The following is a 13,745-nucleotide window of genomic DNA, read 5'->3' as shown; positions in this document are numbered from 1 at the left end:
GTGTGGGAACGGCGTTTTAGGGAAAACCTACAGCTCAGACAACCCCTTTAAGGGATTAATGGCTTTCCTATAAATAATGCAGTTGTGTTAATCTGTATATTGGTGGAAACTAAGCAAAATGAAAACTTTGCAAATGTAATTAATGGTAAAACGTTTCAATGGCTAACTATCTGACTCATTTTGCTGGCACAGACAGTCTTCTATGTGTGTATATTGTCACTAGTTTTGCTTAATATGGGAAATTTGAGTCCGCACAGAAAACCTGTAACAGTGGCTGCGATTGTTTAACCGTAATCTTCCCTAGCTCGATGGTTCTCTCTTCATTCCAGATCATTCATGTGTGCAGATTTTAATTGCAATATTGTTTGGTGCTATAGTTCCAAGTTTCCCCCCCCTCCCAGCATGCACTGTTAAATGAGACCATCAAATTGTGATTGCTGTGTTTCACTAACTTACTCTGACCAGTGCTATTATTTCATAGAAATTTTGTTTTCCTCCCTAGTGCACAGGTAGTTTGTTGGCAAAACTGGGGGGTATATGAGGACAACAGAGTGTAAATGCGCCTTTTTAAAAATCTATTTTTTTTTTTTTAATAACACACGGTCTTGAAACGTCCATGGAATTGTGTGAGAGTGGTAGTGTTGTTCTTTGGGCTAGTTTGTGTCCTTGCATGTGATGCTTTTACTTATAATAATGTATGGCCTACAGTTCTCTTGTCTTTGTAACTTGGTTTTAAATAAAAACATGTATGCAATGACCTCTGAGCTTATTTGTTGCGTCAGGGCCCAAAGTTCCCCAAATGAATGAAGCAGTGGCCATGCATGCAATACCATAGGACTGCCAGAGACAGCAGCGAACCTGGCCATCTCAGACAGTACCATGGAATGGAGTGATAGTGCGCCAATGAGGACAGTGCTGCATGTTACTCTGCGAACTTCTGGACCCTTATTCTGTCAATTGTTGGGGGGCCACAGTGGTTGGACACCACTAATCTGTCATTCCCCCCCCCCCCCCCCCCTCCGCCTACTCACTGAATGGAAGAAAATCTTAAAGAACATCAAGTAACTAGAATATCCTGTTTTGTCCAGGCTTAAAAACCATGGCTGTCCATGAGTTGTATCCGGTATTTCAGTTTAGCTCTTCAGATGTGAATAGGGCTGCGTTTGCAAGAAAAAGCAGCCTCCAATGTTTTTCTAATTCTGGACACCCCCTTTAACTTCCAGGTTTTCCATACAATTAAATAAATGTCAACCAATGCAATGATTATCCTTTTAATTCTTTTTTTGATCCTATCTACTTAAGAATCTTACTTCTCAATAACCTGACCAGTTAATGAATTACGTGGTTGGCCATCAAATGCTCTAATGATACTATGCTACATTTAGACTAACTTCACATGGGGGAGGGGGATCTCTGGTCATAAATCATGGTTCAATATCGCCCTCGCCATCCATGGCAAATCCCTGAAGATGCAAGGAGTTTTCATGTGAAAACTGCCTCAAGTCACTTTAAGGATGCAGGAGGTTCAGAGTTTCTCCCATTGTTTTCAATGGGAGACCTTGCATCGCATGCACTTTGCACGTGGTGCGATGCTGCCGCTGGCCCGTTTGAAAACAATGGGCGGTGCGATGCGAGGGTACGCCCAAAGATAGGACATGCTGCAATTTGTTTCCTGCGTCTCAATGCCATGTGGGGAAAAAAATCGCTCACATTTGTTCTTTGTTGCTTTTGTCACCCATGTGAAGCTGGACTTACTCTACAGACTCTGCAGGGGACTTTTTAAGCAAACTGTACCTCTATTGGTGTTGATGGCTGATTTGTTCATTGCTAGATTGGCTTCTGCTTGAAGGGGCTGTCCTATTTCTAGTTGTATTGCGGCAGGGAGCAGACTGCACTGTACATTACTCAGTGGCCTGGGTTTCTACTGGAGGCTGAGTTCTATTGAAGTGAAGGGAATGAAGTCTGCAGTACAAACCCGGGCCACTGCACAATATATGGAGCTGCCTGCTTTCTGCAGCAAAACTGTTAGAAGCAGGACTTTAGAGGGAGGAGTTGAAGATGACCTGTTCCCTTTAAAGGAGTTATAAAGTATTGGCACTGTAAACTAAGTTAAGATGTTTCTAATTTAGGTGGTGTGGAGTCCAGGGAGCCTCTCTTCATATACTCCCCAACCTGCGGTGTCCTATAGCAAAGTCAGCAAGCACAGCTAGCTTGGCTCTTCTAAGGTGTGCGTGCGCGTGTGTGCACTCTTTCACCTCTGGGAATGTGCATACCGCCTTCTGAAGAGTCAAGCTGATGTGTGCACGCTGACTTGGCCAGGGCGGCCTGGGTGAGCATGTCGAGGCTACTTGACGCCATATCACCTAAAGTATAAGCACCGTAAGTTAGATTATGGTGCTTATAGTTGAGGACCGGTTCCCTTTAAGCTAATGTTAAAAGGGATTTGGATCTAAAACATATGGCAAGTCCATTGGATGTGCCGTAAATGTCTGATAAGTGATTACCCGCTTCACGGACCACCGACCTATTGGAAGAACACATAGCTTTATGGGGGTACTGAAGTAGTTATGGCTATGGAGTCAAATAATTCTCAGGACGCATGACCTCAAGGTTATGATATTAAAAGGTGGTTCATGTAATGAGGCTGTGGATTTGGTAGAAATGTACCGACTCCAACGTATAAAAAATAATAATAAATATAGTGTGTATATATAATATGGTAGAATTTGTTGTAGATTTCCTTTCATAAGCGTTTAGACCTTATTTATTAAAAACATTAGAAAATTGGTTCTTAACTTTCCTCTCTATCAGGCTGGGCTCATGCATAAGCATAAAATGCACTTTTACGTTGTAGGTGGGCATAAAGAACAGTGGGCTCTATTTCGCATATACGTGCGGCAAAATAGAAATGCTGCATACTTCACTTTTCTTTTTGTACTTTGAGTTGTGTATTATGCAGTTCTAACACGGTTATGTGATCGGAACCACGTATCACATGATTGTACAGAGCCCGCGTAATATGCGGTAAGCATACTCCTGTGTGAGCCTGGCCTTAGACTAAGTATCCTTATGCTGCTTCTTCAAGGCCTTTAGTTGAGATGAGTGTGTGCAGCGCTATCTGCACATGCCCAGTAGTGAAGCTCCTTCTACAGACAGAAGGCGGCACTGCGCATTGGACATGTCTGCACGGTAGTATTGTATCTTGACGCCACCGGAAGCTAGGGGTTTGACAAGGCTTGGCTGCAGTAGCACGCCTGTCACACCACTAGCTTCCGATTGGCTACCTTCATATGGGTCCTAGCAGCAATTTGTGGATTGTGGATTTACTTATTCCTGTTGCGGGGGAACATAAACTTAGCGGCGGTGCTGGTGGCAAACTGCTTAGCTGATGTGCACCGCTCACAACTCCTGCATGCCCACCATTGCCATGTGCCAAACGGCTCCGGTGCTACCACTACAGCCCCCTGCCACTCTGTAGCGCTTACCGCTCCTGTAGGGGCACAAACTGCTGGGCTGATAACACTTGCCCCCTGCTTACAACTCCCGAATACCGGCTCTGACCACAATACCGCCGCATGCACCTGTGAGCCCGAGGACGGGGGGAGACAACCGGAGAGCCTTCAGTTTATTCACCGCTGCTGGGAGGCAGACACTGAGGACGGGGAAGACAGCCAGAGACCCCTCAGCTGCTTCTGGAGGCCGACGCCACCTACAGGACCTGTGAGGCCGAGCACGGGGGAAACAGTTGGAGAGCCAACCATGCACAGGGGGCATGAACCCCCTGTCAAACTCCCTGTATTTTGACTCCACCGCTACTTCCGGTGGCATCAAGATACAAGAATACCTGTCTGCACTCCTCTCACACCTGCTAAAGAGAATCTGAAGACAACCTTTAGGCAAGTACAAGCATACCTAAAAACTCAATGAACTTTATGTAAATCAGTGGTTGAAACTGATTCCTATCCTCTCAAATACATGAAAGCAGAAACTGGATCATGGAGGACATATATCGATGTGAAAAAGAACTAGAGGTATAGATAAACCTTCATAGTTACCGGCAGTTTCTGGGTAGAACTCAGCACTTTTTCCTTCAGTCCTCCCCATTTTAAAACCGTAAATTTCTCACTTAAAAACCATGAATTGTATATGAAGGAGTCGGAGCCTGGGGAAAACTGAGGAGTCTGAGGTTTGGCTTTCCAACTCCATAACCCTGGCATGCAATACTGTTCACTTTACAAATGTGTCTAGAATGTTTGTTACATACAATATTTAGTAGTTCTATCCTACACTCCAGTCTTTGCTTCTGTATAGCCTTGTAACATCTACAGCTTTTCTACAACAGGCTGAAGTTTATCGCTCACTACTCTGCAGCTGTTTTTAGAACCAACATGAGGTCCAAAGAAGAGATGTGTAAGGTTAGGGCAACATGGCGTCACTGTGCACTAGTGTCCTGCAGTGTTCCTTGCAGGTAATGTAAGTGAATGCATTTGCCTTGCAAGTTGCTGTGGCCTGACATTTGCAAGAAATCCACATCGGCTGGATTTTTTGTGATTGTCTGGTTTTGGCAACTTGCAAGACTCGGCTGCATTGCCTTCCATGTGAGGGAGGCAGCGCAACACACATTGTGCAATCACGTTGCCATTTAGCTAAAGTCCTTTTATGCTTCGTCATCTCTTTTAGAATTAATTTCTGGCTTCTAGACTGCGCTGGTAATAAACTTGTCGTGAGACTTTTTTATTTTGTTGCACAGAGAGAACATTATATTGGCAAAATTAGAAAACATGCGGATCGCTGTTTATTAAATGGCTCTTGGGTTGCTGAGCGGATAAATGTTAGGAAGTGCAGTGTCCAACGTTGTGCAGGAAATAAAGTTTGACATAATTGATAGAATGCTTTCATGTGACATTGCCCTTTAAGAACTTAATTTAAAATGGACATGGAGGAAGAAAGAAGAACTGTTCCTGTCTCTGGAGTATCTAGCATTGTTCATCTCGGTGCAGCTATGTTGACATTCCACACATATTCTGTAGCCAAGTATGAAGAGGAGAATTCTTTTGTTTTTTTGACCTTTCTATCCAGTTCTCTTGTTGTGCTGAAGGTACAAGTTCCAAAGATTTGCCTGCATCCGTGAGGAGTGTTTTCAGCCCATAGCCAACATCTACAGAAAAACACTGCCTTTTACACAAAAAGGGCACCTGTGTCAAGACAGAACCTTTATTGTGTAATCACTGCTGACGTATTGATGCCTAACAACTTAGTGGTGCGCTATGGATGTGTCACTAGAACATATCCGTACCCCCCCCCCCCCAGCACAATATTAATTATGACAAATATGGCTTATGATTAGTGCATTAATCTTTTTTACTACAAACCTCTAAGGCTATGTTCACACTAGCATCTTTTTTTCCCCCCCGCCTCATCCAGTATTAAAAATGGAAGTGAAATGGAAAGCTTTTGTAAACTCTTCGCTTAAATCAGTTTTTCAGCAGTTAAAACCGAGTTGGGGTGCCTCTTCAATGCATGTGGTCAGCACTGTTGCCTTGCAAATACTATGTTCCTAGGTTCAAATCTCACCATAGCCAACATCACCTTTTTGAAGCTACAAATTCCAGCTCAGTTGTTGGCAAGGCAGCAGTGCCAACACCTGAGCCACCACACTTGTTCTCTCGTTGCCAGATAAGTGTGGTGTTCTTGTTGTTTCATTGCCAGAAAAATAAAAGAGCAAGAAATAAAATAAACCCCACGGTTCTGGCAACGAAAGAACGGGTATGGTGGCTCAGTTGGCATTGCTGCCTTGCAGTGCTGGAGTCGTAAGCTTCACATCTGACCAAGGGTGATGGCTGTATGGGGGGGTTTCAAAGTTGATGTTGCAAGACAAACAAATCTGGAAATGAAAAATGGATTATCTTCAAGTTTTGCCTCCCATTGAATATAGCTAAATCCTTTTTTATTGCAATGTACTCCATTTCAGAAACTAAAAAAAAAAAAAAAGCAGCAATCTGCTTTTGATCCAGTGTAAAAAATAAAAATGGAGACAAATACAGAAACTGATTGAAACTAAAGACCTTCCGCTTCAATACATTTCTAGGGGCTTGAAAAGGGCAACATTTTCTTTCCATTTTGCTGTTCCCATGATGGAATAACTAAACTGAAATGAAAGCGCTAGTGTGAAAAGGCCATGAGGTCAATGTGTCTTGGTTTAATGTATCTAAAATGAAGCTACCTGAGCAAGAATGTCCTACTGTTTGTCTCATACTGTCTATAGGTTAAATGGAGATGGCGAAGCCTGCAGATGAGCTGTGCACAAAACAATTGGGTAGATATTAAATGGTCACAGACTTTGCAAACAACTTTTGTTGGAGATCACTAGAGAGCTGTAAAATCAAGTGACCTAAAATGATGATTTTCTGCTGAAGTATACTTCTAAAGTGCTGGCTGCTGGGAGTCTCCCTTCTTACTAGCTGTCCACTGCCTGTTATGTGATGCTTGTCCCTAGTAATAAAGATAGAGGAAGTAGAGGAGGGTGATGTCTCATGCTTCCCGTAGGCATATTATCAATTTTTTGTAACAGCTCAGCTGTATTCAGCAATTCCAGCAACCTGATTGGTTGTTTGGGTTGGCTGATTCAACCTAATTGGTTGCCCATAGAAGCCTAGATGAGGAGGGACACATACGCGTGCCTACAGCTAAGGGTGGATTCACACTAGCATTTAGGCCCCCTGTCCACGGCCGTGGCGGAATATCGCCAGCGATATTCTGCCGCAGGGGAGAAGGAGGGGGGGGGGGGAGCGCTCTATCTGACAGATGGGCTTACCGCGGAGAATTGCTATGATTTTCTGCTCATGGACGCCGCAGCTGCGTTTTCCATAGCAATGCGTTACCTGTGGCCAGATTATTGCCGCGGGTAATGCAATGAACAATCACCCGTGGACAGGCAGTCTTAATCTCTGTTTTCCGACATTCCATTATGTCTTTGGAGCAGAAATGCAGAAATTAAAGCGGAATTAAACCAATCTGTTTTTGCCACCACTGGTTTCAATGTGGTTTTTAAAAACTGAGAGCAAACAAAGCTTTCCATTTACTTAAATTCCATGAGGTTTCTGGTTTTTAAGCTGAACATATAGCTCCGCTATTGCACTATTCTGTTTTTGCAAATTTACTTTTTATTTTTCATTCATTAATGGAATTTAAAACCTCTTGCAATGTTTAACAAGCTGAAAAAAGAAAGGATTAAAGTGTTTTTTCAAGAAAAAGGCAATTAGCCTTTTGCACATCATGCGAGAAGTAAAGCACTCTTAAGCTTAAGGCCTCATGTCCACGGGGTAAATCAGGCCCGCCGGGGATTCTCCATGCAGAATCCCGCAGCCGGTCCCTCCTTTCCTGCGGACACAAGGCCTAAAAAGAATTACTCACCTGTCCGGACGCTGCGGATCTGCTCTCCGTCGTGGCCGGATCTTCTTTCTTCGGCCCGGTGGATGTGCTCTGCACGTCGGCAGCGTGCCGTGCTCATGCGCCGTGCACTCTCTCTATATATTTTTCTTTTTTTTTTTTTTAACTCCTGCTCTCCCGTGCCGGAGAGCAGAAATTCAGCTGCGGTCTTGCTGCGGATTGTGGTCAGACACTCACCACGATTTCCACAGCAGTGTCCGTCCATAGACTTGCTGAGTAAAATGATTATCCCATACCCACAAGCTGAAATTGGCTGCAATTTTCTGTTCACGGGAGGAGAATCGCTGCATGTTCTAATTTGTGCAGAAAAACCGCACAGATTGCTTTCATTGCAGTCAATGGGAGCAGTCCTGCGATACTCCACGCTATGGGCACAGTGGAAGTATCACAGGAATCCGCATCAAGCACTGCGCATGCTCGCCAGCTGACACTCGTCTAGCGGATCCAGACAGGTGAGTACAGAGTCTCTGGGGGGGCGCCAGGTCTGACTCTGCTGTGAGATTTTGCAGTCGGAATCCGACCTGGCCATGCACATGAGGCCCAAAGCACTCCCTGGGCAACAGACTTCACTTAGGTTCATGCTGCCAATGGTTTAGGTAGCATGAGTTTGATGACAGCAATCCATTTAAAGGGTAGTCACAGCTCAGACTTTCATCATATTTCCTGTGAATATGTCCTGAAAGCGCTGTTGTATGTGCGCAACTTCTCTGAGAGACCTGCAGTCATTTTTAGTTCTGCTCTGTCTGGCTGACCGGGGTGGTCAGGATCCAAGGAAACAGCTGAGCAGCCATCACGAAGTTTCTGTAATTCTTACGACTTATGCAATCATTGCGTCGAGTCAGACTCGGCCAGTGAGGATGACTCCAGTTTTCTGGCATTATCTTCATAAAGTGAGTCTGAACCCCTGTACCCCTGAGGAGGCATCCAAGGACTGCCACTTCAGAGGACTCATTCATCTGATGTTCAGTGGATTACCAAGAAAATTTCAGACCCAGATCCCTGACTTTACTGGGACCTCAGGGATGCAATTTTAATACAGCAGGGCTCAGAGGGAAAGAGTTTTTTTTAAAGGGTGTTCCCCCCCTATTCCAGAGCCTTGCTTCCAGAAGAACTGCGGCATGTGGCACTGCTGGGGAAAAAAACAGAAAAGCCTCTCTAAGTCGGCAGAAAAGAGGAAAAAGGTAGAGGGGAAAACACATTTATAATAAATGGCTCGTATCATTGCTGCAAGGAGTTTCGATAAGATGAACACTCCCAGAGCAGGAAAACCAATACTAGTCAAAGGAGTGGCTTCTTAAAACAAAATTGTTAATGAAAGTATGTTATGAGATTGAGACACACAGGCTATATGAGCATAAGTTGTCTGAAAAGTTAGTGCACCGTTGAAGTGAAGTGTGGTGAAGATTAAATGATAATGTAGCTGTTGGGGTAATTCATAGAAAAATAATTTTGTTGCCTGTCTGGTCACTGACATGAAAGGATACATTCTTGCCCTATAAATCCATTGTAGAGTGGTGCTTGAAAGTTTGTGAACCCTTTAGACTTTTCCATATTTCTGCTTATATTTGACTTAAAACTGCATAAAATTTTTACACAAGTCCTAAAAGTAAATACAAAGAAAAATCAAACAAATGAGTCAGAAATATTAGACTTAGTCATTTATTGGAGGAAAATGATTAGATATCCCATAACTGTGTGGCAAAAGTATGACCTTTTTAGAATGGGCAAATGTTTTCAATCAATAAGATTATTAGGGACTCTGAGTGTGGACCCACTGTGCTAACCAGACCTGGTGTGGCTGGCAGCTGACCCTAGTTACAAGGCCAACTCAGATGGGGATTCTTTCCCCTAGCAAATTAGGAAGATGGGAAGACCTCTGCCTAAAAGCAGGGTAGGCGGCCTGATAAGAACGGCACTGTGCTGGATCCTCAGGGCTAACTATCCCTGATAGGACACAGGGATAAAGTACTGTACAAAGGGTACACAGGACTGACTTACCACAGAGACTGGAATGATGGATAGACTAGAAGCAAATAGACAAATGCACACAGGCAAAAGCACAAGGCAAAGAACATGCCGAATAAACAGATTCAGGAACAGGATAACCATCCTGAGACAGACGAACTAGATATGCTGAGTGTCTGAGACAAACGCACATCAATACTGAGGCAAAGTGTGAGGATTCCCTGCTCCCTTAAATAGCAAGGTAATTTTTCATTTAAGCTGTAGCTGTGCTGAGAGCACTGAGCAGGGTTAATTAGTACAGTGCTGATAGAAAGTGTAAGAAACAAGTATACGTATACAGAAGGAGCAAAGTGAAGTCTGAGTCTGCCCGAAACAGCAAATGGGTAGCAGAGCTAACAGATGACTGGTGTGAGTGGGCAACCAGTTTTAGTTAAAGAATAGATACCTATCAAAGTTTGATCTTCACAACATGTTTCTGGAAGTGTATCATGGCACTAAGAAAGGAGGCTTCTGAGGACCGTGGAGGAAAAATTTGTGCTCATTAGGCTGAAAAAGCTTACAAACTAGCTCTAAAAGTATTTAGACTCCACCAATCCAGAGGCAGATTGTGTATAAATGGAGGAAATTCAAGACCATTATTACCTTCCGCAGGAACGGCCAACCAAGAAAGATCATGCCAAGAGCAAGGCTCTTTTACACGGGCCGACGGTTGTTTATACAACTGCACTGCGCTGATGTCACTGCTACATTCGTTAGCGCTCGTGCAGAGCGTTTACACAGACCTGCTGCTGGATTGCAGGCTTCTTATCCGATAGTCCCTCAGCGCTTCACCTCTTATGTGAAGCAGGGAGCGTTTACACAGGACAAGAAGCCAGTGAGCCAATGATGCTTTCTAAGCTAACTAATAAGTCAGCTTAACAAAATGAATGATTAGTGAGTGATTTTTGCATTCACACTGAACGATTATCACTCAAACTTTTTTTTTTTTTTTTACACTAATGAAAATTTGGTATTTTGTTCATTGGAAGCGCAACCCTTTTAAAGGGGTTGTACCAAGATTGACATCCTGTGGATATCTGATGGATAAGTCTGATTGGTGTGGGGGGGGGGGGCCTGTGTGCCCCTCTCCTTCTCACTGCATGCACATGTACTGAGGAGAAGATAGAATGCAATTTTGGTCACTCCATTCATTTCAGTGGTGCTGATGGAAATGGCTGGGTAGAAGCGCTTGGCTATCTCTGGCAGTCCCATTGAAGATAAATGGAACTCGCAGTGTATCCACTGCTGCATTCCGTATTCTCCTCACTGAGTGAGCCTGTATATGGGGGACATGGGACCCCTGTTCTTTTGGATCAGTGGGGGTTTTGCTGAAGAATAGGTGATGTCAGTCTTTGTAGAACCACCACTTTTAGGTTGTGGTAACACGGGTCATATTCTTGGTGGAAATCTTGCGGTTTTGCCGCAACTAAAAAACGTGAGATTTTTGCAGCAAAAGCGCAGCTTCAAAACCTGTGGCTTCGCCGTATGCTCTTCAGTTGTGGTCGGCTTTCCCAATAATGGACATACTGCATCCTCGGAATCCGCGCCACAGCACCAGCTCTGCCATGACAGATTTGCTACCCTGTGTGGACGGGATTTTTGACAAATCGCATCCATGTGGCTGGCTAATCCTGGGATTAGCGGCCACAGCGAATTTCTGCACGGAAATTCCGCGGCAAATCCTCCCAGCCTTACTGTTTCGATGGCTTTTTTCTTTTCGTAGTTAAAATACATAGGAAGACTGCAATATTCTGAAACTATTCAAGCTGAAGTTTGTTTATTTTTTGCCAGTTGTTTTAGAATATTCGGCATAAACTGGCAACGCAACAATTCTTTGCATTACAAATATCCTACTAGTTTTGCTTTTTACTAGAGCCATTGTTTGCATTCATATGCTGGGATTCGGGCACTGTTCCATAGTTACAGTAAAAACACGTATAAGAATAATTGTAACCGGTTAGACTTTTCATCATGTTTTCTGGTGTAATGCATAATAAACTGTCAATTGTCCCTCTGTTGTAGCTCCATTAGTTCTTTGTTTCTTTTCCCTGTTCCTCCACACCACTCTCCCCCGACTTCCCAATCGCATTGTCGTACATGACAGTAAAGGGATAACCAGTGTTACCTAACCTAGACTTCTTCGACCATATTGGTCTCCAGGAAGTTTTTGTAATGTTTGTAAAATTCACCTTTGCACCATGTCTTTATGGACCTCGCGTTGTACAAATGGACACATGCTGGAACAGGAAAGGGCTTTCCCTATACTATTGACACAGAAATATACAGTTTGCTAAATTGTCTCTGGAAATAAGGGGCCTATCCCATACCTTGAGAGGTAGCCCCATATGATCCTCATCCGCCAAATTTTACAGTAGGCCCTATACATTCTGGTAGGTGGCCTCCTCTATGCCTCTTCCAAACCCAGAATCCTCAGACTGACATGGTGACATTGCAGATCACATCCCACTGCTGTAGCTGTCAGTGGCAGCATGCGTTACCTTACTCCTGCTCACAGTTGGCATCATTTACACACTCATGCAAAGTGAATGCTCAAAACTGGCACTCAAACTGCTGTTTGAGCGAATTTAGAGCAATCCTCTTGCCGTGTAAAAATGCACACAACGATTATCGCTCAAAAGATGTCTTTTGAGTGACTGAGCGGTAATTGTTGTCTAAATGGGTCTAAATAAGCTGTATTAGTTAAATTTGTTTGTACTATTGACTTATGCAAATTTGAAAGTTCAGTGTTTGTGTTCTATAATACACTTCATTTACACTAACACAGATTTTCCGCCCCTTTTTTCAATTAATGACCTTGAAATATGGGCAGAAAACCTGTTTAAGGTGACTATTTATTAGTTTTCCTACTGTTCCACTATAGCCATTGTAGGGTTTTTCACGCAGAATATATTGATATCCTCAGGAGAGGTCATCAATAGCTGAACAGCTGGGGTTGGCCAATCAGGTGATTGGGTGTTAGTGCCAGGGTACACAGAGATTGGAGCGGAAGCTGGTGCTCTGACCCTTGTGTAGTGGCCAATGCTTTTAACTGCAGGCACAGCTGCCATTAATTTCAGTGAGATCTTTGCCTGCAGTTCTAAGCGCCGGCCACTACACAAGGGTCGGAGCAGCAGTTTCCACTCCGTCGGACTAGTGTTGAGGCAAAATTTCGCCATGTAGCTCTAGCCTACTTCTCAAACTCTTGCTGTAAAATCAGCCTTGGCTAAAGACTGCTGGGTGAACTAGTATACCCCACATGTCCCGTGTGACACTCCAATGTCCTTGTAGTTGGGGAGAAGGGACAGTGTGCTGAATAAGCATTACAGTTCTAGCAGGGATGTGTTCTATAGGTATCCTGGCTTCTAGGGAACGTGTGTGTGATGCCATGATGGCGACCCCTTCAGTACATCCATCAGGTGAAGCAGACTGTGCGATTAGCTTCATGAAAGTGATGATGGACTAATGTCAGAGTAGTAATCTGTACTGGGTGACTTGTGAACTGCTATGAAGGTTTTCCTCCTCTGTCTTCAGCTATGTTGGTGCTGGGTGGGGTCTGCCTTCTTCATTAAGCTTCCCATTCATCTTCTAGTGGCTCAGCTTTGGCTGGTTCAGACAGTGTAGCCGGCCGTCCGGGAGCTGCAGGCTGCAGATAGGAGGCGATCATACAGACAACACGGATGCAGTAGGTAAAACTATATTCCTCTCCTCCATCGTGTGCAATACACCTTCAGGAGTTACTTGGCTTTCCATGTGCTGATTTATAGTATATGGGACAGCGTTGTAGCTTGTACTTTTATACAGGATGCTTTACTAAGCTAGTAATGTCTGCTATATAAGATCAGTGTATTTCTTTTTTTTTTTTTCTTGTGCGTATTTTAGTTTCTAAATTACTGCTGAACACCGTGATGTAGTCATTACCTAGGCTAGTCTATGCTAGTGGTGTTGCCCACATCTGTCTTATCTTAATCCATCAAAACTGTAGGGAATAAAATAATGTGACTTGAAACCAGCCTGATTCAGCCTGTAGGAATGATGGTGTACACAAGTGTTCTGGTATATAGAGGTCTATATACACTAAATGGCCATTTTATTTGATAATCCCCGTATAGTAGCGCATTGAAACTCCTTTCCCTTTTAGAACCAAAGCAATTTGTTGTGACATATATATTACAAGGTGAAATAGTCCCACAGGTAAATTGGCCCATGCAAGCTGAATAGTTGCTTGCATGTACCACAAATGAGTGAAGGTACTGACATGTCCTGAACAGCTCCAGAAGAGACAGAGATCCGCA

At 43.8% G+C, this 13,745-nt stretch overlaps 1 protein-coding gene across 13 annotated transcripts in view; it reads left to right on the top strand.

The window, feature by feature from the left end:
• The window catches only part of EPB41L2 (erythrocyte membrane protein band 4.1 like 2), a 143,828-nt gene that overhangs the window by 21,125 nt on the left and 108,958 nt on the right, over nucleotides 1-13,745 (top strand). The window contains exon 1 of one of the 13 annotated variants that reach the window (XM_066605545.1): nucleotides 13,046-13,139. The exons of the other annotated variants lie outside the window; for them this stretch is intronic. The gene's annotated coding sequence lies outside the window, so the exon portion shown is untranslated. Of the gene's footprint in view, nucleotides 1-13,045; nucleotides 13,140-13,745 lie in introns of those variants that run through there. 13 annotated transcript variants of the gene reach the window in all.

Source organism: Eleutherodactylus coqui, chromosome 1 (assembly GCF_035609145.1).
Source record: "Eleutherodactylus coqui strain aEleCoq1 chromosome 1, aEleCoq1.hap1, whole genome shotgun sequence".
Classification (NCBI taxonomy): Eukaryota; Metazoa; Chordata; class Amphibia; order Anura; family Eleutherodactylidae; genus Eleutherodactylus; species Eleutherodactylus coqui.
This window is presented reverse-complemented; position numbering and strand designations above follow the sequence as displayed.